Here is a 26,649-nt window from a genome sequence, read left to right as displayed (position 1 = left end):
TGAGTTTTGCTCTCCAAGGAGATGGGAAACGTAAAACACAAAACTGAGCTGCAAAGACAACAGTGCCTAGCCATGAGCCCTGGCCTTTGCAGAATTCTTGATGGCTGTACCTAAATGGGAGCACTTCGCTGCCAGATGACGTGTCCCAGACGAGATGACTTTCCTGAAAAGCACTAACACGCGGTTAAAAGCTCAGTTCAGACAAGCAGCGAAACAAGTCTGTTTTCTGGTTTTTGAGCTGAATATTCAACACTTTTCATGTTTGCTCTCTCACAGGTTATCTAGGCTGCACAATCAGCAAAACTGCAAAAACACTTGCTGGGGCTCAGCTACCAGGCAGTCTGTAATGGAGCTGTTCTGGAGGAAAACAGAAGTGTTATTGTGCTCACGGCTGCCCCAATACAATTAGTCATATGTGATGGAGAGATACGCATCCTCACAGAGCTCTTACTGCCTTGTCAACAGTATGAAGTCAAAATGAAAACATCCTAACTACCAACAACCAACCTGAAAGCTGAATCATGAACCCTGAAAGCAGCCTCAATGCTACAAAGAGATTTCTTCTCTGCAGAAGAAGACAGCTGGATTCCTTCCACCCGTCCTCTTTTTCTTCTTCCTATGTAATTTCTTGACACTGCTCAATGAAATAACATTTCTTCTTTCATCTCCCCATCCAAGCAACCCTTCTCTCCTTAAGCTGAGTGATGTTGTAGGGCCAGGAGAAAAAGCCACACTTGAGACAAGAGGAGAAAAAGGCCTGAGCTTGGGTGGTGGACATCCCAGTTGTCTTCTCTGTGTGACCTCAGACAACTTCCCCAGTGCTGCTTTATCTCATTTCCCCACTGAAATAGCAAGTCCTCACCATACTGGGTGACACCTGGCCTGGTATTACCAATCCAGGCTCAATACTGACAATAATCAGAGGAGGCTGATGGCGTGCCTAAGCTTCCCTTACACATCAGCATCTCATTCAGCACAACCCAGACCATGGTTTCATGCAGCACTTCTATACTTGTGCACTTCACAAATATTTCTATCGGTGTCTTTGAGCTCCAAACATCTTGGCAAACACCCCCTATCACAATAGCACCACTTCAGTGCTGGAAGCTTAGGAGATCCACATTCTCTCTTCACCACTTAACAGACATGGTTTGACAGGACATATTCTTGCATCTACACTAAGGAGAGATGGAGAAGACTGTCAAACAAATGTGTGGAGTTTGGCTCATGGTACCAGGGGCAGAACATCAGAATGCCACTCAGTTGTTGGGACTTTTCTAGCTGGAATGTTACCTGTCCAGGATGCACCACGCTGATCTCAAAGGGATCCTGTGGTCACTGCAGGGAGGACTCTGGATCTACACGTGCATTGCACGATGGCAGACCTGGAAGCAGACACACAGCAGTTCCTCTTGATAACCATTACAGAATTCATTTGGAAACAAATTTCTCTTTCAGAAGCCTCCTTCCCAGCACTGACAAATCTTTCAAGATGCAATTTGCACTGCCAGGGCTCCAGCAAGGTACAAGGGGAAGCATGCTCTGCTCCACGCTAAGGGTGGCCAGCAAGACAAGGAGCCATTCAGTGGCTCCACATCCATGTCAGAGCTCCTAACAGGAAACAAATCCTCCAGATTCAGGTGATTCCCAGGCCGAATCTCAAACAAACCCACACATCCACGCTCACACCAAAGAGCAGACACACATCAAGACCGAAGAGCCGTAGGTTGCCATGGCAGTGTGCATGAGTGATTTTATCACCCTTATCAGCTGCAACAGCATTTAGGCCCATTATCAGAGAACACTGGTATTTTTTTAAGGGTGCACTAGATGAGAGAAGCTGAAAATCAGTGTCAGCCAGAAGACAGAAGTCAGCACACAAAGCAGGAGCCCTCGCTTTGAGCAATCTGCCTCCCAAGGGTACACGGAGATTTACCCAAGCCCGGGATTGTACTGGAGATGATGGGCAATGCTGGTCTGGTGAGCTCTCCCCTGCACAGAGGGATGCACAGCCCTCCAGGAGCATGGCAACAGCAAGAGGAGGGCAGTCGCCTGTGCTCTCCATGGAGCCGAGGGAAGTAGGTCAATCCTTCTGCTTTGCTGAGCCTTTTGGCAGGTCGGTGCCACGCTGCCGTCGCCGCTCGCAGCTCGTCACTTGTGCTGTGTGACAGCCACATCGTTCAGAAGTTAACAAATTCAATACATCTAATTAAATCAACCTTGGCATCCATTCAAAACTCATCTCATGGCTTTTATTTTTTTTTCTGCCTTTTTATTCCCTACTGTTGGTAGTAAAGAGATCCAGCGAGGTAAGACGCAAGAGAAGGTTGCTAAGGAGCGAGGCAGTTTTTATCTCTTTCTTTCTCTCAGTTTTTTTGTCTCTTCCTTATCTCAGTTTTTATTTCCATACTGCTCTCCTGTCACAGAATCACAGAATCATTAAGGTTGAAAAACATCTCCAGGATCATCAAGTTGTTGCAAAGACGCTTTGTTTTCCTCAAGGGAATGAAACAAATCCACATGGCATCATTCCTTATGCCTCTTTCCTCTTCCCCTCCCCCAGACAAAATGACCTTTTCCATCTCCTTGCAGGCTTTGCAAACAGAATCCAACACACCCTGGGAATCCTCTGGCTCTGCTGCTGGCACTTGCCATGCTGAACGTGGACTTGGCAAGTGAGCCAAGCTGGCATAGCTGGCAAAGGGCAGGCACATCAAAGTGTGACCTGCAGCCTGGGGTCCAGACCTGGGCTGGGATGGACATACTGCAAAGTGGGAGCACATCTTCCACCACCAGACTGAGCAAAGCCAGAAAGCAGCAGGGAGACCACTGGAAATGGTTCATGCCAGCCAGGGTCATCTCCGGTTGCTCTCCCATGCCGTTCCTGACTTACACCATATGCCAGCACTGCCTGGCAGATGTGGTCATGAACATGGGATCACACTGGAGAAGCCATCCAAGACAGACTAGTGGATGGCTACAGAGCTCTAGACAAAGACCACAGCATGAGGAGCTGCCATTTGCACGCCATCCTCAGTGACATCAGGACACACTGGTGAGCTGCCCACACCAGTCCACTTCCACAGACTGACATGGACACTGGGATCATCCTGTCCAATCGCTCATGTCTCTACATTAGATCCTTCCTCTTCCACCAAATTTTCTGCTTCTGCCATGGCCTCCCTGCCCTGTGACCATCACCTGGAAGTCAGAATGTAACACAACCTGCTGTCTTTCTGTGTTGTGACTAACAGATGCCAACAAAACTGTCATTCTCAGTTGCAGGATTTAGTTAAGGACATTTGGATCATCCAGAAGAACACTCTTCTGGCTTGGATCCTACGAGAAAGTTTATTGGTTTTCCATATTCTTCATGTTTTCTATAGCTTTGCTGGCCTGGGGAACCAGGACTAGGGAATATGCCAGGTGTCACCAGATTAAGCCTATGCAGTTTCTTTCAACCAAGCATTGTTTCCTCCATAGACTGATATGAAAGACCTCTCTGTCAAAGAGGGAAGTGTTTTGTATCTGTATGGTGGCATTATGCACAGAAAGTAATCTGCAGTCTGTTCCCTGCTATCACCTCAACGCCATACTTGTCCTGCCTGCTCAAAATGCAGCTGTTTACCTTCCATGTCTGCACTATTTCCTCTCCTTGAATCCATTCTTCTTCAAAATAGCTCCTGAACTACTCAAAACAATTCTGGGTAGCTCTTCCTCCAGACTCCTGAAATGACACTGTGCTGTGGGGCTGCTTTGCTGGCAAGCAGAAGTCAGTATGTTGGAAAAGCTCTGGCTCCCAGCACTGCAGCTGCCGCAGTTGGGTGCTGTTCTCCCGGCAGGAAAGGACATTTCATGCAAAACCTACTGCTCATCCCTTCCTCAGGACTATGAAAATAGTCTTAAAAGCACTTTGAACTCCTCTGGTATGAAAGACACCAGAGGAGTATAAAACATCCCTCTCCCCCGTGGCAAAGGATGTCACACAAGTGTCTTCGTGAGCACAGGTAGCCTTTCTCTACAAAAAAGCTGCTCTCCTCACACAGGAAAGATGATGTGTGATGCTCTGCCAGGCTCAGGATCAACAGTCCCCTCTCACCCCTTCCTTGCCTTTTGCATGTCGGCCATGCATGCCCCAGGCTGCACAGCAGTAGAGGAGTACTCCTCTCCTCACACAGGAAAGATGATGTGTGATGCTCTGCCAGGCTCAGGATCAACAGTCCCCTCTCACCCCTTCCTTGCCTTTTGCATGTCGGCCATGCATGCACAGGCTGCACAGCAGCAGAGGAGTACTCCCGGGCTGGAGGAAAGTAGTGGCACTAGAGGATACCAATTTAGGGCAATTGCCTTGACTGCTGTGAAACAGCACATCTTCCCCAACAGCTTCCCTCACTGTCTGTGAGTCTCTCCCATGGGCTGACTACTTGCTCTGTGAAAAATACATTTACATTTCTATTTACAATTCCTTCAAACTGATCAGATTTCAGCAGGGCAGTTATGTGACCTCATACAACAGACGCCTTCCCGGCCATGCCAGTCACACCGGGTGCTGCATGAATGCAGAGGAAGGGGCAGCCTTGGAGGAGAAGCCTTGGAGGAGATCCAGGTGACCCCAAGAGAAGCCAGGAAGAGCAAAAGCCAAGAGTTTCAAGCAGTGGTTGCTCATGCTGCCCAATTAAGCAGTCATTCACCTTTGCAGAGTAAAAGTCAGTGAGAAATTCTAGTGGGTTTAAGAGGGGTGGGTGATGGGAGCTGCTCTGACTTTCAAACAGGAAGAAATGGGATAACCACTAAGCACAGAGCAAACACCATGGCCTATGGGGTTTTGGGCTCTTTGCAGTGGGTTTTGCAACAGGCTTTCTTCAAAGGATGAAGAAGTGTAAAAAAGTCCTATCTCTGTGCTGCACATTACTGCTCCCGTCAGTAAGGATACAGTTTACAGTGATGTGGTGTGGACTGCTGAAACACATCAGGTTCTACAACACAGACCTAGGAGCTGTTGGAGCAGACAGGAGAGCAGTGATTTGCACTTCCAGGGTGAGAATGAAACCAGAAGCTGGCTTTGATACTCATACACATAGAGCACATTAGTAAGTGCAAGTGGAACAGTGTCCTTAGAGGAAGAGCTATCAGCTCAGCATCATCTTTGCACTCAATTTTTCATGTTTTCTCTTGAATGAACTTCTGATGCAAGAAGTCCAAAAAGATAAATTAATGCATTTGCTCTTTTGCAACATTTAGGTACATGAGGGACCAAGCAGTAGGACAGGTGAACAATCCATGTGCCCTTGGAACAAACAGCATCAGCTTGGAGCTTCATCATCCCTTTAGCAGCAACTTCTCCTTCTTGCATTTTCTTCTCTCCCAGTCCTAAATGGTGAGTCCAAGAAAAATTACTGGCAGAGATAGGAAAAAATGATCCAGAAGACCAGTGTTCCCAAATCCAGTGCACTCTTTCATGTCTTCCAGGTAACACAAAGCAACTAACATCAGCCTGTTTCAGGGCTGGCCTGGGTCTCACCACAACTGCTTCCAACTCCATCTCAGCCAGGACCAGGTCTGCAGAGACTCCCTACCCTTCCCCTCTTCCTAAAAAGGATCCTCATCGTCCCCTTAAGCTCAGCCAAACCAACATCCACAAAGCACTGAGAAGAGCGAGCAGCACAGGGCAGTGCGAGTGCTCAGCCAGCCCGAGGCAGAAGGCTGAGACATTTCACACCACTGCTGCCAATGTCTCCACTGCAGGCAGGAACACTGCGGGGCCACGACAGGAAATTGGGTCTTAATCACCATCTCACTTTTCATTCCCCACTTCAGTTCTGCTATTTTAGCAGCTGCTGCGAGCTGGCTCCGCACTTTCAGATGAGCAGCCGTTGGGGCACAGGGTTTAGCTTGAGTGTTTTCACTCAGTTGAGGCTGCAAATCCAAATGCAAAGAGAAAAATGAAGCTGGGGGAGGCTCAGGGTAGTGATCTGGTAGCAATCAAGGCTTTAAGACACAACACCAAACAAGCACCAGTCTCTTGCACAGGCTGACACTGCCTGGAACAGGCAGCCAGGCTGGTGAGGTCTGACAGGCAGGACACTGGCACTGCGCAGACCGATGGGCTGGGCTGCCCACTTAGGACAGCTGTGTGACATGGTCCAATGCAGATGTGTCTCCAGGTGCTTCCCCTCCTCCTTGTTCATAGTACATCTATAGATCTGCTGCAGTAGCAGGGTCAGCTGGAACAGCTCCCTGCTCAAGCTTTGCAGCAGCCAGGGAAAACCCCCTTTGCAGGGGGGAAATCTGCTGCCACCATAACCAGTGCAGATGGCAGAGCCAGCCCCATACACCTGCACCCGGGATCATCTAAAGGGGAGAAAGTGCTGGGAGCTGGAAAGAGACACAGCCAGAGCTCAATGGCAGAACTATCCCTGTGGAACAGTGTAAGTAAGAATGCTCACCAAGTGCCCATCAGCCCGTGCTCCCCATGCTCATGTGGCCTGTGGACCTCCAGAAGGCAAGTGTTAAAATTATGAAATCCTTGAGCCAAGACAGAAAGCAACCTTTGCCACAAAACTAATTGAATCTTTGCGGAAAAGGACAGTATTTACTGTCCCTGTACTGTCTCAAACAACACTACTCCTGAAAAGATTCCACACTGTTCTTGTGCCCTCAAGTCCTACTTTGCCTTCCCATCACATCCACAGGTCACAGATGCAGTGGGTGCACAAACTGTGGGTGACACAGCCACTGCCAAATTGCAAGTGACCTACAGGAGTTTTCCCTTCTCCAAGCTGGCCTTGATCTGACCACCATCTTCTTCAGAAAAGGATGGGAAGTCAGACTTGCTGCAAGAAGGACCCCCTAAACTTGCTTTAACACCCCCTCTCTCCCCAGACAGCCCACCACAGCCCAGGGCATGAGCACTGCTGCAGCAGGTGTAGGACTCATCTCACTCACCCTAGAGCCATCTGAAATACTGTATCTAGTCAGAGTGAGCTGGCCGGGGCACGCCACATCTCATCAAAGAAAGGTGTTTACAGCCTTGGCACCTGCATCCAAACAAGTCGGCACGGGGTGCTTTTGCAGGTGATGAAGAATCTGCCACACAGCCAAGGAAGATGAAGGTGCAATTTGTCCCATTCATCAGGGGTCCATCACACCTTAAACCCTATGGACAATGTTGACTAGATCGCCCCTGGCTGCAGCATAAACCAAAAGCTGCACTGCTGACCTGCATGGGGGGGTGATGACTCCCACCTTGCCAACCAGTCAAGTGCAAAAAAGCAAACACTTCCAGAGGGAAAACTGCTCTCAAAGCCTAACTTGAGCACCTGACATGTCACTGCCTCTGCCTCAGAGCACTTCCAGCCCTTAATCCCCCACTGCCCCAGTAAGGGGAGGCAGAATAGATATGCTCCATTTCAGCTTCCCACCTGGTGCTCCAGTTCCCCCAGTAAGCAAAGATGGGTTTGTGCTCACAGAGAACAAGGGATAAGGTGCAGATGCACATTAGCTCATCCTCAGCCCTGCCTCTGTGGGCAGCAGCTTTTGGCAAACAGGTAGGTTGGGAACTAGGAGCAGCAAGATCTCAAACAGCTCCACAGGGATTCATTTCACATGAGGATGGTTATCAGAGCGTGCAGATGAGTAGTACCTTCAGCACAGCTGTATTAACACATCTCAGTAAAACTCCCTGAGACTCCAAGACAGAAAATGCCACATGGGCAGCTAATTTCCACCTAATAGCACATTTTCCTCTGGCAGAAGTTATAGACTGAAAGTGCTTCATGAGCCATTTGCAGGAACATTTGTAGGCACTACTGAGGAACTCAGAAACTTAATTATCTCTTTTAAAATGACCTGTGTGATTTAAAAACCTATTTGGACTTCAGGTGCCCTGGGATCTGTAATCCCTGATCTAGTTGCTTAGCTGGCACAATCTTGAAGTTACCATACAGGCCATTCATGTTGCTATAAATTGTTCTACCAACTCACCAAACCCTCAAATATGACCCCAAATCCACCATCCCAAACTGACAGAGACAGAAGCAAAACCCCAACAACCACTTCCTTATCCTTATCTACTACCTGCCTGAGCTTCCCAAATGATGGCAAGAGTACAAATCCGCTCTACTGGGGTCAGCAAACTTTCAGCATGAACAAACGCCCAAACATCTTTAGACATTAAAAATATATATATTTAGGGAAGTTATTATGCTTCTCGGAAACTTTTTGCAACACTATTACCAAGGCTCACCAGCAGTTTTTAGAGCCTAGTGGCAGTTCACAGCTTGAACCAAAAGACACACCACACGCAAATCCTCTTACTAATAATGGCCTGAAGGGCTGGAAAGCCCCTGTGCCTCTCTCAGTCCGTGCTGCACTGAGGTGACATGCCTGGGTGCCCGATTTGAATATGTATAGCTGAGACCACCCACGGGGGAAGCACAGATCCTGCCTCTGAGCTGCCATCCTGACCCCAGTGATGCAAGGTGAATGGGGCAGGGACAAGTGTTCTCATTTCTCTACCCCAAAAATATTTCCACCAAGTGATGGTTAAGAGCATTCGTCAGAATTGTGGGGCTTTTTTAGACATGTCAGTGTGGGATGACATGGCCAAAGTGGAAGAAGCTGCTGATAAAATTCCTGATGACCTGGCCCTTGCATTCACTAACTGATGCTACACAATCCCCAAATGCCAAAATCCCATCCCTTCTACCAAGAGCAACATCAGATTATCACTCAAAAAAAATTTACTCTTGAGGCAGTTTCATAGCATGTGAATATCTTTGATGCAGAGCCTAAACAGAGGAGACCTTAAAGGCATTTTCTACTCTAGAAGGCAGGAACCTAACTGAGACTATGCTACAAAGCCATCATGCAGGGGTTTCTGCTGGAGCCAGATGCAGTAAGTTATTTTTTTTATTTTACACATGATCAGGACCCAGCAAAGGTCTGTTACAGCCTGAAGAGCACAAGCTCCAATGAATGTAGCAAAGTATCAAAATCACAGAACCACCAAATGGGTTGGGTTGTAAGGGACCTTCAAGGATGATCCAGTCCAACCCCCTTGCTATGGGCCATCTCTCACTAGATCAGGATGATTAGAGCTCTGTCCAGCCTAACCTTGAAAACTTCCAGGGATGGAAGTGTTCCACAGGGAGCATCCACAGTTTCTCTGAGAGCTCCAGTGTCTCACCACTCTCACCGTAAATGCTGAGCCCAAATCATGCTGCTGGGACACAGCACAGATCCTCAAGCTAGATTTTTCTTCCTGGGCTCTGGTTCATGTTTGCTGAGAAATCAGGTGCAGCATCTGACGTGCCTCCACTGCCCCACTGGAAGGTCCTGTCCCAGGCTCCTGCTGCTGAAAGGGACACACTGCTCAAGCCACAGATCCTCAGTTGTGGCCCAGCATCTTCATGGAAACCAAACATCCTTGGCAGTTTAAGAATGGTGTGAACCAAGAGCGTGGCACAGGTGGGGTCCCAGCCATCCCCAGTGACACCAGCCACACACAGGTAGGTACATCAGGCAGAGCCCACGTGCTCACTGGCAGCACAGCTTTTGCTGCAATGCTCCCTTGAAAAATTTCTCCTTTCATCTCCAAATTTCCCTCATTGCTCTATGGCCCTTTACACCCATCCAAGCTAAAGCCACCACAGTCCCCTGCCATCCCATGTGGGTTAACACCTCCCCAGCAGCTCCTGCCATCCTGTACATATCCCCCACCTTCACAGCTCAGCTCCTTTTGCATCTCCCCCAAGAGCAGGCTCCTTTCTATTGCTCATCACTTCTTCAATCTCATCGCCTATTGCTCACACAGCCTTGAGGCCAGTGGTTTTGGAAGCAGAGGGAGGTTCAGACACATGCTCTCAAGTAGCCTGCAAATTTGTCCCTGAATGTAGTAATTTCAGGGCCTCTCATGGAGCTGAGTACACTGGGTAAAACTCTCACTTGCCATTGAGTCAACAGGGTTTTTTTTTGCACTTTACTGCAGTATTTTTCCCTTAATGATTCAAAAGTAACATGCTGCAACAGCAGCTGCCTTACCTGTTTCTACACCTTCTGGTTTGTTCTGCTGAAGAAGGGGTACGATGGCTCTGGAAAAACACAAACAAAACAAAAAAACCCAAAGTATCGAGCAGAGTCACTAATGGCATCTATTAAAAAGACAAATATTGCATGTCCTGGAGAACAGCTATAAAAGCTGCAGCCTTTCAACAGTAGCTTTCATTTCAAGGTGACATGAGCTGCCCCATACCCTGTACCCCACTGAGGGAAGCAAAACCTCCCCTCTGTGTGAACCCTTTAGATGGACAAACCAAGGAGAAAAGCTGCCAGAGACCCAAAGCAGGTTCACAGAAAAGCATGGATAGTGAAATTAAGGTTCCTGGCTCTTGGCATCACACTACAGCTGTTATAAAACAGCATATCCATCTCAGCAGCACAGCTATCAATACTCCAGCATGAGTCATCTGCAATACTTATCTAATGGTGAGTAAGCTGCTCCTGTCAGTCACACTTTCCAGATAAATCTGTGAAGAAAACAAAAAGGAAGAAAAAAACCCTATCAGAACATGCTATCAGAGAAATAAAATGTAGGGCATGGTATCTGGTCAGCAAGACAGCACCCAAAGTGGCAGAGGGAAAGGTAGTTTGGGGGTCATTGGATGAAACATGCACACCAGGAGCTCAAAGACAAACATTAGGGTCTGTATGAGTGAAGTACCACTAAATCAACCACAGTGTGACCCTTCCTGCTGGTGGATGCTTCAGCCAACACCCATGGCAGGGGCTGTGCATGACACAGCTTTTGGGGCTGGGACTCCAATGTACAGACCTGTCAGCCTGGGGGTTTGTGCTCATCACTTCCCTGCTTGGCAGTGAGTGATTGTCCAAGTGAGGACACAGTGCTCAGGAAGAGTTGCTTGAGGTCAGGGTCTTTAACATCCCCAACACTAGGGAAACCCAAACACAGCCACGCACTGGGTGCAAAACAATCCTAAACACTGGGGATGCTTCCCCACCTCCCCCTGTTTTGACTAAAGGACAACTAAATTGCAAATAATTTAGTTGTGAAAATAATGACAGGAAAAGATAAAGACGCCTCCTTTCAAGTCTGTTTGAGGAAATCAACCCTGAATGACCACACTGGCTCATTTGCACCCAGCCATATGCAACCTTTGTGTTCGCTGCCTGCCTGAGTCTTGCAGACTCTGGTGAGCCACGGGAGCTGAGGCCAAGCCTCAGAGAATTTTCTCACCGAGAAATCGCTGCTGGTGGAGGTGGAGGAAATACCCCAAGGGTCTCCCAGGGGGGTATGGGTGTCTCAGAGAGATTTCAGAGGGGAGCTGGGCAGCGGGGGCTGTGAGGGGAGAAAATTCCAAACACCTCCCCAACTTCACATGCCAGAAAGTGAGAGAAAACCCCATGTATGAATCACCCTGTGCTGATATCTCAGAGCCACTAAAGTGTTTCACACAGGCTGCCGTGCAGCCTCCTGCCAGAACAGAAGAGCCCATTTGCTGCTCTTGCAGCCCAGCTGTGAGGCTTTGTGGGCAGGGGATCCCAGGGTGGGCACAATGCTTCTGTCAGCTTGCCCGCAAGTGGGGAGAGGCACAAGGGCATGGCCGTGGGAACCAACACAGATCCACCAAACCCCAAGACCTCCACACCCAAGACTGAAGCCTGAGATGGCCACCTTAATCTCCTCCTACCTGGAAGGGACTGGAAAATAAGAGCTCTTGTCATGGCTAGTATTTCAGAGAATCACAAAATTGTTTGGGTTGGAAGTTGACCTTAAAGATCATCTTGTCCAAATCAACTGCCATGGGCAGGGACAGTTTCCAGGCACAGCAGAGAAGGCTGCTTAAAGCCTCAATCAACCTGGTCTTGAACACTTCCAGGCATGGGTATCTGTAACTTCTGTGGACAAACTGTTACACCATCTCACCACCCTCATCATAAAAAAAATTTTTTCCTCATGTCCAAACCAAACCTAGCCTCTTTCAATATGAAGCTACTGCCCCTTGTCCTATCATTCCATGTCCTTCTCAAAAGTCCCTCTTCAGAACTCGTGTAGCCCCTTCAGGTGGTTCTAAGGTCTCCCCAGAGCCTTCTCTTCCCCAGGCTGAACAACCTCAGCTCTCTCAGCCTTTCCTCAAAGGTGAGATGCTCCGGCCCTCTGATCATCTCTGTGGCTTCCTCTGGACCTGCTAAAACAGGTCCACGTTCCTCTCAGACTGGGGACCCACTGCTGAGCATTTCACACTGCAGCTCAGCACTGCTCAGGGTGACCTCTGTTTTCCCTACCTGCCCTGGGGACAAAGGCTCTTGTCAGACAAGTGCAGGAACTGACACAATCAAGAACAAGCTAGACTGCGTTTTTTTTCTCTGGGTTAAATTTTGTTCAAGTCAGTGTTGCAGTGCTGCAAAATCATGTGCACCCAGGCACCAACAGCAGGGATGGAATCGGTTTGAAAGGGAAAAGACAGTGGAACCAACCCCTGTGGCATGGGCACACTCACACCAGGTGAGAAGGGCCACATAACCACAACCTGACACATTCATTCTCAGCACTTCATTTTATCAGCCTCGGAACAAAACTGATTCCTTCACCAGAGCACAAGCTCTGTAGGGGGGCAGCAATTTAGAAATAAAACCAGGCTAACTTAGTTGCTCCTGAAACCTCAGACTTATTTTCATATACATATTTTTCTTCCCTTTTTTTTTTTTTAATAGCATTGAGAAGGGCCTGCCTTGAACATGAACTCAGTAAGCACCCACCTCAGGCAAATACATAATCCTACCCAGAAACAAACCAAACACCTTAGTCCCAACACTTTTATTAAAAATCTTCCCCCAAAATTAGAACATTTCTTTTTATTTTCAGCCTAATTGCGACCATAACAGGTGAGACCCACTTGCTCCTGAAGCATCAGCATCCTTCTGTCTCAGCAGGTCATCCATCTCCTCCCTGATACACCTGTACTGGGCTGAACAAGCAACTTGCTGCTCCAGGCTTTCCCATCCCAGGTCTTCCTGTCCACCTCTTCCCATGTGAGTTTATTTGAAGAACATGAGAACTGGACCCAGTAAGCACTCTTGTGAAGGCCACTTGCCTCTGAGAAACCCTCCTGTTTTTCTAGGTTCTCCTCTGAGACCTTCCTACTAGCATTTTTTAATTTTGGGTTTGGGGCTTTGTCTGGTCTTTTTTATTTCAGTTATGCTGTATGGTCAAAATTGCCTTTAAAATGTCTAAACAGGAATTATATATGAAATTAATATGCAAGGAAGAGGGGGGAAGACTGTCATATCTTCCTGCCAAGATGCAAATAAAGTGCTGAGTAGGAAGTGAACTGGCCACAGATGTAATCTAGCCCTGTTGGTGCTTTAGAGCATGTGTGATACAATAATAGACCCAAATTAGGAGATTCTTACAAATTAAAAGACCATTTTGCCAGTTCAGTTTTTGGTGGGAAAAAAAAAAAAAAAGAGAGAGGTCTATTTGCTCTAATAAAGCATTTAGCCTAGCTGGTTTTGCAGGAATAAAAAGAACAAAATCAATAATAACCTATATAGCAACCTATCACAGTTCTGCACATTTCTATCAGTAAATAAATGTAGCTGTATTACAAGGATTGCCCATCTGTATTACGATACAAAGGCAAACAAATGTGTACTGCTAGCTTTGGACCAAGGCTCTGGAATTTACAGAAGCAAGGAAAAATCAACAGGGGCTTTGCCTGAATAAAGACCGCTGGTTTAAGCACACATGGCTTGTGCCAGTGTTCAGTGAACCAGCTTGGCCTGCATGTGTGTGCACAGTCAAAGATAACCATCTCAATATATTAATATCAAAGAGGGAGAGCAAAAAAAAAACCTCACATGCAAAACATGGTGACGTTCTCACAGATCTGGAGGCAAGCGAGCCACGCTGTCACAAGAGGTCACAGCTCTCGAGTTAATAACCCTCTGACATGGGTTTTCTGAAAGGGGAGCTCATTTGGCTGCCCCTACAGCTGCTGTTGTACACAAAGCTGGTGCAAAAGTCACATAGCAAGCATGCAGTGAGGTGATGCAGCACTGCAGTCATTCAGCTCCTCATTTTCTGCACACTGGAGAACATTTTTGGGTTCCTTGTTTTGGGCTTGAAAGTTTGGAGATTGAATTCTTAAAAGAAAATGCGTGAAAACCGTCTGTTCCTCCTATTTAGTAGTGTGTCTGTTTGCTTAGGTAGCTTTGAGCTGGTACTGGTGAAGCAATTGTGTTTTCAATGGAGCAAAATTGCAGTCACTGGTGGAATTCAAGAGAACTGCAGCTCAACATCATCTCGGCAGTCATCTGCTGGATTTGCATCTGGCTTGGACACTCAGCTCCATGCAGCTGCTGCAAGTGCACCTCCCAATCCCTACAGTAACTAGTAATTCTCTTGGGGTGTAAATATAGCTGTCACCTAAGATGTCTGCAGCCATTAATTAAATTTCCTGCTCTAGGTACTTCGTACCTCTCTTCGAAAGCAGCAGCCTTGACTCAGCACACGCCGGAGAGAGGGAGAGACCAGACCGTGCTGCTTCACTTTCTTGAAAGGTCAGCAAGGGAACGCCCCGGAAACCCTGAGAAGCAACACCTCATCCTTAACCCAAGTACAGGAGCTGTATTTAGGCAGCTGACTGATCACAAGAGCTACAAGGACACGTGTCTGCTCAGCAGCAACCAACTGGAAATGCGGATGCCTTTTATTAGCCGCCCTTGTATTTAGCTTGGCTCGGAAAAGCGTGCTGCTCCGCTGGTGGGTCCTGCAGCGTATGGAAGAGCAGTTATTAGTGAAGCTAATTACAAACAACGTGGCTACTTAGAGGGCTAAAAATAGCGTGGTGTATTAATAGACGGAGTGAAAACTGGGACACGGAAGATGATTTTGATCTTGAGCGCAGCAGCATCCTATGTGATCTCGGGTAATTCTCTTCATCTCTGTGTTTTGTTTTCACAGTTTACAAAGCAGGCAGGAAAGCCTCGTCTCAGAAAGGCTGAGAGGCTGAATTCCTCAGCATCTAGGAGCACTGAGAGGTCCTCTCTTGTATCTCCACTCAAGTGGAAAACATTCCTGTGTCAGCCAAACTGGCTCCATGACAATAATTTCACGCCATTTATGTAACAACTCAGGTGACAGTTCCCAGAAAGCTGTAACATTTACCTTAAATACCTGAGTTCACTAGTCACTGATCAAAGGAATGCAGCCTTTGGTTTCCAGTTGACCTGGGGCTGCTGGAGCAGAGCAGCAAGTGAAGCCCTCGGTGCTCGCCACCGATCTGCAGACAGGAAGACCATTGCAAAGGGGGAAGCATCTGACTCACTTATTCCATGCCAACTTTAGCCAATTTAAAAATCACATGATTTGCATCTACCTAATGACCAGAGTCACAAAGACTTGCAATGACACCATAAACCCCTCTGCCTCCCCACCAGACAAGCTCAGTCTCAGCCCAGCACCTGAGAGCACACACATGAGAAACCAAGCTCTTCCTTCCCCCAGTCTGCAGCCCCTCAGTCAATCTAATAACAAAAGCAAACAAGACCCTGACTACCCTTCCATGCTGGACAAATACCACTGCTGTGCTGGAGAACATCTCCTGAACAGCAGGAGACCACACCATCAGAAGGAAAGGACACAAGGAGCCACAGCTTGTATCCCAAATCCCTCATGTCCCAGAGAAGCTCCAATGCCACCTGGCCAGGCTTGCAGGCACCACACAGACTCCATCTCCCCAATTTCCAGGCTGTCTTTGAAACTTCACAGTGCAACCCCTGATCCATACAAGCAAAGCTGTATTTGAGGGGATCAATGCACTGCTCCATGATGCCAAATTAACCCCTCTACATCTATCCCTCTGATACAGCTGTTTCTATGAAGAATAAAAACAAAAGGTCTTGTATAATGATGCAAATGCTGTTATAGGAGAGCTGTGTGACTCCTAATAGCTATAATGCAACATACCTTAGTGAGTAAGAAAGGGGAGTGGAAAATTAATGTGCATTTGCAGAGGGATTAATCTATTTATTTAAAACAGAGGGTATGCCTGTGAAATGAGACAATCCAATCCCACGGTCAGTGACAGTTCTACCTTTGCACTGATGTAGAAGAGATAAGACTCTGCCCTCGAGTGTTTTGTTACCTTCTGCTCAAGAGTTCAAGATGATAAAAAAAACCCCAACAAAACAAAAAACCCTGCAAGAAAACATAAAAGCCACAAACCATACCAGTTTCAATACAAACAAACAGGAATGTTTTCTTTAGCCTTTTCTACCATGGAAGGAGTGAGATAAGTGGACCTTTCATATGAGTGTTGTGAAAACAGCTGCAGGAAGATAACAAAAATTGAAATATATGTCAGATGCAACTGTCAGCTACTGGCATCTCAGGCTGCAACTGTTCCCACACTTAACCTCCAAGATGAGCAGACAAAAACATCTAACAGTGCTCCCAAAAATCAGCATCTCTCAGCTGCACAACTGGCTCCTGACCAGGAGGGGTGGTGGCACCCCCTGAGTGGAGGCTGAGCCCCAGAGGCAGAGTGCCCAGCAGGAAGAGGAAGGATGGAGAGGGGAAGGAAGAGACACAGGAAGGAGGAGCAGTCTCCTTCCTCCTTGCTCTCATGATACCAAATCTCTCAAGGCTTCTGTCACCCGTTGTGCTTTCTAGTGCACATAAATTCCTCTACCACCCTTGAGAGCAGAAGCTCAGTGGAACTCAAGGATGCTTTAAGAGCCAAGCATGGCCCAGCGCAGCCGGAGTTCCCCACTGAGCAGCCCAGGGAGAAGATCTAGCCCAAGGCTGAGGTGCCAGAACTTCACCAGGGCTTCAAGCTCCAGCTTTACCATGCCGTAACCCTCCTTGGGTTTGGGTGAGGTGTTTTATCTTCCACAGAACTTCACAGAAGAAGGAGGGATGACCCACTCTTCTGCATTTTGCTCCTCACAGGAACTCATTTGCAGGCCTGCTGCAGCCCAGGACCTGGGCAGACACGCGAGAACTGCCCAGCACTGAGGGTCTCTGCTGCTGATGGGTGCTCAGGGGTGGAACTCCACAAACCACCCTTGGAAACATGAAAAGAAAGCAGCACCAAGTTATGACTGTGGGAAAAAAGAACAGATACGCCTGATGCATCCTTCTTTTGTGCATCCTTCTTTTTGAAGCATTCTTCCTTTTTCTTCTAACCTATGACTTAATTTTTTCTAAAATATCCCTTTACATTGGGGTAAAGCAATTTGTGAAAATGGAGATGCTCTATAAAGCTAATATCCACTGCATCTGTGACAGACCAAAGGATTTTTGTCTACTTAAAAGTAGAGTAAGATGTTTCAAACTGAAAAAAAATACATAAACTGTCCAAAAAATTGGGTTTTTTTCTTAAATCATCACCTAAATCATAAGCAAAGTGAAATTAAATTAGGAAAGGGGAAACTTCAGCCAGACATTAGGAAGTATTTAACAACCTCATGCATCTTCCTGTTGGGAAAAGTTTCCCATGAGGAGGTCAGCAACAGGGGAGTGAAGTCACCACCGGCTTCCGAGCTCAGGGCTGCTGCCTAATCCGGCGCTGGCAGCGCTCTGAGCCAGGACAGCCAGGATGGGGGGGTCCTGCCCAGCTCTGAGCCAGGACAGCCAGGATGGGGCGTCCTGCCCAGCTCTGAGCCAGGACAGCCAGGATGGGGGGGGTCCTGCCCAGTTCTGAGCCAGGACAGCCAGGATGGGGGGTCCTGCCCAGCTCCTGCCGCAGCACCGAGCCTGGCTGACTTCATCGGAAGTGAATCCCCCTTTCCCTGCTCCCCCTCCGGCCCCCCATTCATGTTGGGAAGGAGCCTGGCAAACCCAGGGGGGATTACAAGGCAGGGGAAGCAGGAGGTTAAAACGCTCTGAGGCCCCTTTCAGTCTAAAGGACAAAGTAATCGCGAAGCTAAAACAGATGATTTGCTGAAAATAAAGAGTGGTTTACAGAATTCTCAAAGAGAAGCCAAAAAATGAAAATACTGTACAGTCCCAGGAAACTGAGAGCATCCTGTTCTTATAAATAGCTACAATAGTTGCGTCTACAATAACATTATTGCAGCATTTTGAAATTAAGTTAAAAAATTACGTGTGTTATTTGAAGGATAAATTTGAGATGGTACAAAAAGGAGACCGTGCCGATGAATATGATGTAACGAAAGCCCTAAGTTTAAAAATATATATATTTACAATTTACTTCCATGAGTGACATGAGGAGGACTGACAAGACCAGCCACCCAGGCACAGGGACAAGCAACTACCCATTTAAATGAGCTTGCCACAAACAGAGCAAGAGATACCAAGACAAAGCCATAGAGAGATCAAGTCAGCAAATGCCCCTTATAATTGTAATTATTGTTGACTCCTGTTGCATTTGGCTGACCTGTTTCCCTGGAGAATCAGACAGGAGTGATATTCTGAGAGAATATTTTTGTAGGTTCACTAACATTTGTCCAGGGTATTTTATGGTGCTTTGATCCAGCTTACCTGTGTAGGTGAAGGGATGCTACAGTCAGGCTCTGGGCTGAGCCATTCCTCCACCTTTCTACTGAAACTGCCACCTCAGCAGTCGCCAGTGGTGTCTTGGCACAAGCATGTCTCTGCTGCTGAATGGACTGAAAATGTCATGTTTCTTCCCTCTCAGTTAATGCAAACGCATCAACTGAAATAGGAGATCATAACTTGCAGGATTTCAAGAATCACAAAGTGGTTTGGGTGGGAAGGGAGCTTCAAAGATCACCCAATCCCCCCTGCCATGGGCAGGGACACCTTCCACTAGACCAGGTTGCTCAAAGCCCCATCCAGCCTGGCCATGAGCACTTCCAGCCATGAGGCATCAATAACTTCTCTGGGCAACCTGTTGCCAGTGCCCCACCACCTCACAGTAAAAAGTTGCTTCCTTATGTCCAACCTAAACTTGCCATCTTTCAGTCTGAAGCCATTACCCTCTGTCCTATCACTCCACGCCCTTGTAAAAAGTCCCTTTCCACCTTTCTTGTAGCCTCCTTTAGGTACTGGAAGGTGCTCTAAGATTTTCCTAGAACCTTCTCTTCTCCATGCTGAACATCCCAAACTGTCTCTGTTTCACCTCACAGGAGAGGTGCTCCATTGGAACACCAGAGCAGATAGAAGCAGCTCTCCTGGAAGTGAGCCCACCTCTGGAGTTTGTGCTCTATTTATTTATATATTTGATCAACACCACTGGATGCTGCTTCAGAATGGCTAATGGACTCTGATTTGTCTTCAGTCTCTGGAGCTCTAGGTGAGGAGCAAGTCTGCCAAGTGAGGGAGCAACACAACCAGCAAGATTTGTCTCTACATGGTGCTGCTTCCAGAAAGTTTGAAACACCTGTGCAACTGTCCTGGGACCTGCCAGTGAAACTGTGCTGCAGTTGCTCTGCAGCTATTCACACCAGACCCTGCCTCATGGGTTTGATTGACACCCACTGGCTACTTAGGCTGAATTCAAGGGTCTTGAACTTGGGCACTTCGAGTCCTCTCTCAGACCACCAGCACAGCTTTTCACAGATTTCCACTCTCTGTCCACAGGTGATTTTTCATCCCCAGGCTGAAGCCAGACTAGTAAAGAAGTGATAACCCCTTTGTTTCGTTCTTATGTGGTCAGAATATACACAGCTCAATTACAGCCAAAAACTACTACCTGGAAAAAAGAAATGCTGACTTTTCATATATAGAACAGTGGAAAACAGCAGAGAAGATGGGAAAAACAGAAGAGAAAAAAAGGAAGGAGGAAAAGACAAGAAGGAAAAAAAAGACAAGAAAAAGGAAAATAATGGCAGGGGGGGGGGGAAGCAGACATGGAAAAAGAGGTGGAAAGAACAAAAGGACTGGGTGGGATGACTCTAGTAGGGTTCAGGCACTAATCCAGCACTTGTTCACCTGGCATACTGCCCATGGAGAACAGGCACTGCATTAGGTAGCAGGTCTCCTGCACACTGCTGGCCCCAGGCTTTAATCTTCCTCCTGCACAGACGGCCCCATGATCACGTTTCGAGCCTTATAAATTATTTACATCAGATATGAGGAAGCAGAGACATTAGAGATGGAAAAGATGCACCAGCCCATCCCCTGGGAAAGAGAGCTGGATCCTTCCCCGTGTCACACGAGCAAAGCAGTGATGCTCTGTCTCTCCTTAGGAAGGTGTTTTGCTACTCCATGCCCTCATCAGGCTGAATTTCTTCATGAAGACTTTGCATAAATTGCATTTATTTTGACCTCTAATTGCTTCCTTCTGGCTTTACCACCTGCCTGCATCCTCTGCAGCCCTCTGGAGTTGTACGGAATCACTAAGACACCTCCTTCTCGAAAGTTTGCCAAAGACATGAAATATCCTGCAAGGCCCAGTTAAAGATACCTCCAAGAATAACCCAGCAATCGAGTATTTAAAAAATAAAAATCAGACTAATTTTGAAAAAGGAGGACTTTCAGCTAGAACTTTGCTCTTCCTGCCTTCACTACCAGAGTGGGAGAGCAGTTGCTAGCTAGGGATGTGGCCAGCAGGAAAATATTTCCTGAGCTATGGACTGACTGCTTTGTAAAGTTACTCCTGCAGCACCAAAATAAATAAAGGACTCCAGAGCAGCTTCATCCTTCCTCTCACAATGCTCAGCCAGTTGGAGTTTGTGGGATGGGGCAGCATCCATCCACCTGAATGCTTGGCAAAGTCCAAAACACAAAAGCAAGCACAAAATAACTCAGTCCTCATCCCTAGCACCACATTTTAAGAGCTAACTCCCTCCTGACAACTGAGATAGAGTACACAAAGGAGCATGTCATGCTTTGAACTCCACGGTAATTCACCTCCTTGCCAGGATTTACACATTCTTTCTGTTGGCTCCAAGAATTGCCAACACTTCCTTCACTTACAGAGCTTCATGCAGATGAAAGACTCCTGCTGAGAGCCGTCAAGATTTACTGCAGTTTTGGTTCAGACCAGGAAAGCACTTACACGTGCTCCTAAATACTGCCGAAGTCAAGGGCACCCGGCTGCACGCTCCCCTACTCAAAAGCAATCAAGAGGAACCCCTTTTTTTCACTGGAATAAAAAGGCATGTAGAATCTTAATTAGAGCTAGATGGAAATTACCTAAACGAGCTGCTTGCTACTGTAACAAATCAGATGGGAAGATAATCACATACAAGACATGAGGACAGAAACTGGATGGGGAAAAGCTGGCACTGAGGGTTTGCTTGAGCAAGCACAAGGTGCAGGACACAGGGCTTGCCCACAGCACCTCAGAAAACGGGCTGTTTTCAAGCCACCAGAGTCAGGAGAGGTTCCCAGGTACTTCCACTGAAGACTCCCCTTCTAAAAGATGTATTCTGGCTTGCTCAAAATGGTAGGGACCAAGCCAGTCTGCTTATTCCCCATGTATAATGCATTTCTGCTGGCTTGTCCTGCTCTGCTTGCACAAGCCCGTGCTGGAACTGGGAAGCCCTGAGCATGGAGCAGAAGTTTTGGAGGCTCTCCTATACTCCACAACTCATACCTGGCTGGCAGCATCTATGATGAACAGATTTATGAGTATTTGGGAATATTTGGAAATTCAGCCTGTTCAGTCCCCATTCCCATACTCCCAGAGCTACATGTGGGACATCTGACAGTCTCCACCAACTGCAAGAGGGCTCCACAGGCCACTACATCACCCATGGCTACACCAGAGCAGACCAACACTGGCACTAACAATGTTCCAGCCATGTGTTAGGGCCAATTCAACCTTCCCATTATGTGTGTCAGTCTAACCCAGATAATGGTTTCTAGTAAGAGCGCTGCGGGTTCCGGGTTGACTGTGCCTTAGCAGCTTCTAGAAAAAAAATTACCTCAGCTGACAAATAAAATGACAGACTTTGCTTTTTTTTTTCCAACTGCAAACTCGGTCTGGGAACTGAAAGCAAAGATATGAGTTCTGATCACCTCAAGCACTGCCACCCAGCACGTCATCCCGACAAGCTTGCAGAGTGCACGGAACTGCACACGGGGAGTGCAGTACTGGGAGCGTGGGGTACACGCCCTGATGCATGAGTGCATGGGGGTGCATGTCATGGGTGAGCAGCATGCTTAGTGTGAGTGTGTAGGGTGCACACTGTGCACATGCAGGGTGCACCCCACGGGCATCTGGGGTGAACTCTGTGGTGGGTATGCTGCCAGAGCCCAACTCACCGAGGTTATCTGCAACAATTCAGAAGCCACAGGCAGACACAATGCCTGAGACAATGGTCAGACAGTGCATGCACTTGGCAGTTGGAGGAAACCCCCTCTGCTCTTTCTTTTAACAAATCAAACATGATCCTGCAATTGTATTAAAGGCAGGGGCCCAGCTGGACAGGCCAGGCTGACAGCTGGGGGTTACCAGCTGGTCACCAGCCCTAATCACAGCACTTCCCCGTAACCTCCCCAATCCCCCACCCAGGCAATCACCTATTCCCACAGACAGCAGAGCACTGCATCCAGGGCAAACAGGCAATAAACAGCCACCTCAGCAGGAGCCAGGTAAAGGGGAAAAGCATGACTGTGGTGCAATGGCATGCAGACACTGCTGGGGAGCAAAGCCCAAGGGCCAGCTGGTCATCTGCTGCCCTGGAGACCTCCAATCCAGCATGACCTCAGGACAGTGGTTGCTCAACTGCTGGTGCAGGGCCAGAGGCTGATGGGCAGGCCTGAGGTTGCTCCACTGAGGTCAGGGTGACTCAGCATGATTCAGGGGGAAAATGGTGAAGAGAAAAGGTCTGAGGGAAGCAAGACTCAGCCCACATGTAACATCTGCAACTGCCTGGGACCCCCATGCTGCAAGCTGTGATGGATGCTGAGCTGCACAATCAGAATGCAGGAGGGAGGACATAGAAAAACCTGAAAATCAGGTTGTGGATGCTGTTTCAAGAGGAGGAAGATGGCTGCACATGCCTAGAGGTGCCATCCATGAGAAGGGTGTCACCATCCTGCTCTCTGACCTCTGCCACCCTACCTTGGAGATGGGGCACCCTGGGGATGCTGCACCCGTCAGCCCCAGCATTTCTTGACAGCTGCTGCAGATGGCAGAGGAGCCTCCCCAAGGAGTCACTCAGAGCACAGCCTTGGCCCACTGCCACACCACAAAGGGCTGTTATCTCTGGGCATCTCATGGGGCACTGCAGAAAGCAGTGCTGGTGGTTTGGCTCTGAAATAAAGTGGTCTTCCCTGGGCAGCATCACTCAAAGATGAGTCCCACGCTTCCAAGAGCATGCCAGGATTGAGCCAGGAAGGGTGCAAATAGTGGGACCTTCAGCCACAATGTCCTCACCATACTGGCTACCACTCTTCTACTGACCTAAAGAATGGCTTCTGCTGGACACCTGAGGCACCTCCTGCTGGGCATTACATGGCTGCCACAGGCCAACTTGAAGATACTTGTAATTAAAGGGGAAGTAAAGTACCTTGCCACAGTCACAGATAAACTGAAAAACTCCTTTGGGACCACCTGGCAGAAGAAATTCATGTTGACATTAAGTCTCTCTCTGTCAAAGACGGCGTTTTACCAGATTTATTCTGATCTGAGAAGATGACCCTGCCCTTAGTACAACACTACAAGAGTATTGTTGTGTGGAAGGAAAACCACATGCTAATTCAGAGATGCCTTTCCTAGGAACCTCTTACAGGAAGTTAGACTATGCTTGGGTGGCTGGGTGGGTAGCTAGTCTTGCTTCCTGCCCAGGAGGACTCCTAGGAGCAAACTTGCCTTTGTGGACAGTGCTCAGTTAGGGGAGTCCACCAAGGTCACTCTCCATCAAGAGCTTTGCCCAGATGCACTGCAGAAGCTGAACATCCCATGCTGTTAGTTCTGCTCTAAGAGGCAAAGACAAGGCAAAAAGAAGATGCCTAGGCTTGGTGGGAGAAATTTCTGTCTCTCTCTTACTTGATAAACACCCAGACAATTCCTTGACTCATCAGCAGCTACCAGGTTAACCTTCAAAGACAGAAATGGAAAGAGAGGAAGAAAAATAACCTGTCCTTAAAGAGGTGGGAGGATGGAGAGATGCAAGCTTGAAGTCTGGAGAAAAGCTCTTGCTGTCAGTAGGAGGGGATGGCTTTTCACACCACAGAACTGGAAGCAAAGCCTTTGTCCAGTGAGAGAAAAGAGTCCCTGGACGTGAAGCCTGAAGTTATCAGCTGTGCATACAAGGACTTCTAAGTGAAGATGCATTTGCACAGCTCTAAGATACCCTGTTTTAGTCACATGAACAATCTCCCTTCCCCTCCTCAATCCCACATCCTCCCAAGCACACGGAAAATCCTCAGAGCTTCGATCTGCAACAAAACCTTGACACAAGCACCTCTGACCTACAGACACAAATCCATTTATTGCTGGGCTGGGAGGCTGGACAAAGAGGAGTGGTGTCTCAGAGCTGGGTGCCAGGGCCATTCTCTGATTCAGCAAAGCCCTTGATAAGAAATGTCATCCTCCATTCAGTAATTTTAGCCCATGAGATAAGAATCTCTATCAGCCTCAAACATATGGCTGGCTGCAGTGCATGCAGCAAAATGAGACAGGTAATTTATGTGCTTGTGCTAAGAGCACTCCCAGACCCAGAAAAGCTGATGCAATGAAATAACAAGCGCCAAATTACACTCTATCCTTCTTTGGAGACCTGGAAGAGGCTCCTGTGAGATACAAGGGGTTGTATCTCTCTCCTTTATGCATCAAGGCACCAAGAAGACAATAGTCCTACATGACTAATAAGACTGAGCTGCACGGGATTTTCTAAGGACTGTTCTTCTCATTAAATCCTACTTGTTACAGAGGAATTCACACCCACAGATACGACTGGTGCTCTCTATGAAGTGCCAGTAGATGCTTCCCAGGGGAAGAAGTGGAGGGGTTAAATGACAGAATTACACAGGACTGAGGGTGAATTCCAATCTCCTGGTCATTGGAGCAGGACCATCAGCCCACCAGGTGCTGTGATGTCCCCTGGCTGAATCCAACTTAGCACCTCTGATTTAGGTGACCTTGGCTAACCCATATAAACACAATACTGGGCCAGAGACTGCATGGCTTGGGTTGCTCAGAGTAATGAGCTCTGTACCCTGAGCACAACAGGAGCATCTGATCCATGGGGACAAATGGACATAAAGGACACTCCCAAGAAACACCTAGCACTTTAAGCACTGGATTCTGCAGGGATCTGCTGAGAAAAGCTCATTCCTAAAGCACTCTTTCTTATACTCTTTCCTCTCTTAGCTATCACCAAGGGAGATACCAAAGTAGATGGTCTTGCTCTGCACAGCCACTTTACTCTCTTTCATCTTTAACAATGTGGCTGCTCTTCAATGTGTATCACACATTTTGTCACCTCACCTTTAAATGGGGGAATTTCAACACAAGATTAACATCTAAACATCCACTCTGAAACAGAAACTTTGGCTTAACGAACAAATACTTAAATTTGGTTCTTCCAAGGAACTGGGCCAGACCCAGACTTTGAAAGAATTCTTCATCTCTCTGATTCAAATCTGCTTTAGAAATGTTGCAGCTACACATTTAGTCATAGATAGTCTCTTCATAGATGTGAAACCAGTGCTACTTCCCAGCCAGTGGTACCTTCCCACCACCATATCTACCCATGTCACTAGCATTCTCACTAGAAAAATCAGCAGTTAAACTAACAGCTGAATGAGTCACAGAGGTCAAAAACTTCTAATACAAAGTGATGGTCCTTCCAGCTCAGTGCTGAGACATGAGGGTGAGGGACAGCCAGCAAATCTCTGATCGGAAGAAAAGGGGGGGAATTTTCACCTCGGTGGAGTCCAGTTCAGCAATTTTCATCACTGCCAAATTTATTAGGGCATATTGCCATGACAGTATAGGTCCCCATGCACACGCTGGCATGGCCTTCATGGCAACAACACACACACCACACATACTCAGAGAGAGAGTCTGATGAACCCTTTCCACCCTCACCACCATCCAGCCTTCAGAGTGCACGGAGTGCACAAAGTGCAGCAGAGGAAAGCCGAATGTTCCCCGTGCTCATGGAGTTGTGTCACTAGAACAGACCAAGCCTGACACCCCTCTGTCATCCTGGCCAGCCTTCTCCTCCAAGGAATGCTTCCAGCACTCAAGAGCCCAGGGTCCAGCATGGGAGGAGCTGTGCATGTTTATGAGGAAAAACATTTGCAGCAGGAAAGAAGCTAAAAATTAAATCAAGCTTCAACTTTCTTTTTCACAACCAATGTTTATCAGTTCTCCAAAGGTAGTAAACTGGAAACAGCTAATTTTGCTCTATTTTCTGCCTTTCTCTTCTTGTGGCTTTGGACAAAGCAATGTGAAAGCCCATACATTTCAGCTCTCTCTGTTTCTCATCTGTTTGGAAAACACATCACTGTCCTGCTCTGGAGCTACACAGAGTGCAGTGCAAACAGTGTGAGTGACTTGTCATCCTCACTGCCAACAACAGAGCAGCAAGATCCTCAGGCATAAAGTAAAGGCACAAGTCCAGAAACAACACATTTAATGTGTGTGTGTGTGTGTGTGTACGTGTGTGTGTGTGAGAGCAGAGATGCTTGAAAAATTGAAAAATTAAGTCTTAGATATGTGGACAACTAAGGCAGTCAAA

General features: G+C 47.6%; 1 long non-coding RNA gene across 1 annotated transcript in view; it reads right to left on the bottom strand.

Annotated features, from left to right (window-relative positions):
• The window catches only part of LOC121364669, an 86,296-nt gene that overhangs the window by 4,558 nt on the left and 55,089 nt on the right, over positions 1 to 26,649 (bottom strand). The gene's annotated exons all lie outside the window — the stretch shown is intronic.

The sequence above is a fragment of the Pyrgilauda ruficollis genome, unplaced genomic scaffold, assembly GCF_017590135.1.
Source record: "Pyrgilauda ruficollis isolate IOZ18807 unplaced genomic scaffold, ASM1759013v1 scaffold87, whole genome shotgun sequence".
Classification (NCBI taxonomy): domain Eukaryota; kingdom Metazoa; phylum Chordata; class Aves; order Passeriformes; family Passeridae; genus Pyrgilauda; species Pyrgilauda ruficollis.
Note: the sequence above shows the minus strand (reverse complement) of the source record. Positions and strands in the feature narration are given on the sequence as shown.